Source organism: Lissotriton vulgaris, chromosome 9 (assembly GCF_964263255.1).
Source record: "Lissotriton vulgaris chromosome 9, aLisVul1.2, whole genome shotgun sequence".
NCBI classification, from domain to species: domain Eukaryota; kingdom Metazoa; phylum Chordata; class Amphibia; order Caudata; family Salamandridae; genus Lissotriton; species Lissotriton vulgaris.
The window spans coordinates 706,545,649-706,548,585 of NC_141697.1; the positions used below are offsets into that span (position 1 = coordinate 706,545,649).

Consider the following 2,937-nt stretch of genomic DNA (forward strand, 5'->3'; position numbering starts at 1 on the left):
TGTAGCGAAATATCCACTTTAGAGATTCAACCAGCTAATCCGTGATATGACAGCACCCACCTACAATGGGTGATAGCACCCTTCTCCCTTGGGTTGGTTGAAATCCACGTTATTCATCCAGTTATCTCCATTTTTAGTCAACTCTTCTGGCTTAAATCTCTATTATCCTCCGAAGATTTGAACTTTCTACATTCAAGGGATCTCATCACGACGGTGGTAGGGTGACCAACCGTCCGTAAATTTCACGGACGGTCCGTAATTTGGACCTCACGTCCGTTGTCCGTGAGGATACTTTTAACGGACGCCATTTGTCCGTAATTTTAGGTCCCTGCAGGGGAACAGAGCTGTTCCCCTGCGAGAGGCCTCCGCTCCCTGCTGGGGTGCCTCGCTCTTATCATAGAAGCATAAGAGCAGTTTCACCCCGCCCATTATCATTCTGTCTGTGGCTGATTGCCATATTCAGAATGACAATGGGCCAGTTTAGGCTCTTCCAGCATGTGATGGCCTCCGTCTAGGGCAGGACATTCTGTTAGGGTTAAAATGTACAAAACAAACAAATAAAGTTAAAAAGAAGAATTTAAAGTTCTTACATAGTCTCATCATTATAGAGCTGAAGCATTTTTTTGTTTAAATGAAGAAAGATTTATTTTCCAGCAAAATTAAAATCGGATTATCTTTTTCTGGAGAGATGAAATCCCACTACTCGCACGTCTGTTCTCTCGATTTCTCTCCATCAGTCTCAAAACTTCACATTCTCAAATGCCCCTTTAAGGCCTTTCCATCAGATTTTTTTTCAGTTTAGTGATAACAAAAGGTAGGTCAAAATACTTGGCATGTTCAAAGTGCAGGAAATTGTTCAAATTAAGGTGTGATACATGTTCTTTAGAGTGCCACAGCACTCGTGATGTGCGATAATCGTACACACTAGTCCCACAGTGAAGGACAAACTGGTCCCACAGTGAAGGACAAACTGGACTCACAGTGAAGGATTTGGACACAAAAAACAGATAAACACTGCGCAAAACCTCACGCTGTCACACTTGCAAATGCATACATCACCCTCCATATTGCAGCAGGTGTGGGATTAGTTTGTGACTTAGGGCTAGATGCGTCGACAGTGCCTTAAGATAAATGATGCATCAGTTCCAAAGCCTTCCATGAAGCAAAGCTGCAGGTCACCCTGGAAGTACTTGGCATAGAGTCTAGAAATAGGAAGACCATATCCAAAACCAGCCAGAGGTGTTCCACCTGCACCCAGTTGTGACATGGGTGCAGTAGAAGACATATAGCTGAAGAGCCTTTCAATCTTGCGTAGTGGGACACCACCTCCTCTGTCACTCATCTTAATAGCAACATCTTCGCCGCCCAGAGCCACCATCACCTTGATGGGGGGAAGCAAGGGACTGGAGTTGTGGTGTTCCACTATCGCTCGTGTGGTATTCTTGAAGAGCTCAAAGAGCATGTGATAATGATGAGATGGGGTATATACGATGTGAATGGGGTGTCTTGGATCATTAGCATTGACTGCCTGGATTTCCAGATTAGGCAAAGCCATGAAGTATTTATCACACAGCATCTTCGCCATTTCATAGGCATCTCTCACTACGTCAGTCACATCACAATTCGGATCGATGCTTCCACTTCGTTTAGGGTGTGTAGGGTTTGTCGTTGCATCAAAAATCAAAGTGTGCTGGTTGATCAGCATGCAGATAGAGATGCGGTTCAGGTAAAAGCAGTCTGCAAAGTATTGCACATTCTGATTTGTCACTGGGTCAACGCCAAAGGCTTCCTTGTACTCAATGACCTCCTGGGCCATAGTTGGGACTTCATCATTGTGCCGGTTCCTGATGGTGATGAGGATGTTTGCGAACTGTTCAAGGGTGCTCTGGTCCTCTGGACTCTTATGAAGAAACTCCAGGATGTCCTCAAACTCTGAACATACCAGCGCTGCACCAGTTGAGCGGAAGGGGATCCCAGCAGTCGATCTGGTAGCAAGTTAATCTCTTTCAGGATATTGGCGAGGCGCACTAGCAGCACCTGGTGCAGTAAGGCAAATGAGGTTTTTTTCACAGGCATTGCTATATCCGAAGTCCAGGAATTGCTTCATGAAGTGCGGCGAGGGAAAAAACTAAGAGAAATGGTCGATCTGCTTCAGGGCACCCCCTGCCTGGCTCACGGCCAGCATCAGGGTGCGAACCAGGGGCATCCTCATAGTGCGATGGGCAGAGGAGAACGTGCATGGGCTGCTGCATGTCTGCTCTCTGCAGCCCTAATCCAGGGCTCCATTTCAGGGTTGTCAGGCTCCACTCTCCCAGCCTACTATTTCTTCGGATTTCAATTGAAACTCTATTCATTCCACCGCTAAATTTCGGGTACTAGCACCATGGCCTCGTCCAGAGAGTCTCGGTTGACTCTACGTCTCTTGCCGAATGAGAGCTGAAGCATTTTTATTATTATATAAAACGAAGACATAGTTGCTGTTTTTTTATTTATTTTATGCAACTAACATCCATTGACAAAGCCAATAGTCCTGGCTTCGTGTGGGTCTAATGTTATTGAATGCAATGATAGAAACTGCAAAATACTAGTCGGGCAGCACTTTATGCTCAGCATATATTTTAAGGCAGGGTGTTTTAAACCACACCCTTAATTACATCAGACACATCCCTTGGAGAGACCCCCAGATTATTCATCCCACTTAAAGCCCTGGAAACAACACCATGTCACAGTCACCTCACGTCCTGGAACTGTGCATCATGCATAACTCATCACTATCAAGTTTTCAGATTGCCTATGTGCAGGGGCATAGTGAACTTTCCCCCACCCCACCCCTTGCTTTAGGATCTACACCATGGGTGCAGTTCTAGATGGGCTCCTCTGCGTGCAATTCAATTTTCAATTCAATAATTTTATTATGATTTGGAATTCCACATAAAA

The 2,937-nt window shown here is 45.3% G+C and overlaps 1 pseudogene; it reads right to left on the minus strand.

Annotated features, from left to right (window-relative positions):
* Nucleotides 1-1,055: 1,055 nt before the first annotated feature.
* On the minus strand, nt 1,056-2,212 carry LOC147692146 (pyruvate dehydrogenase (acetyl-transferring) kinase isozyme 2, mitochondrial pseudogene; annotated as a pseudogene).
* Between the last annotated feature and the right edge of the window lie 725 nt (nt 2,213-2,937).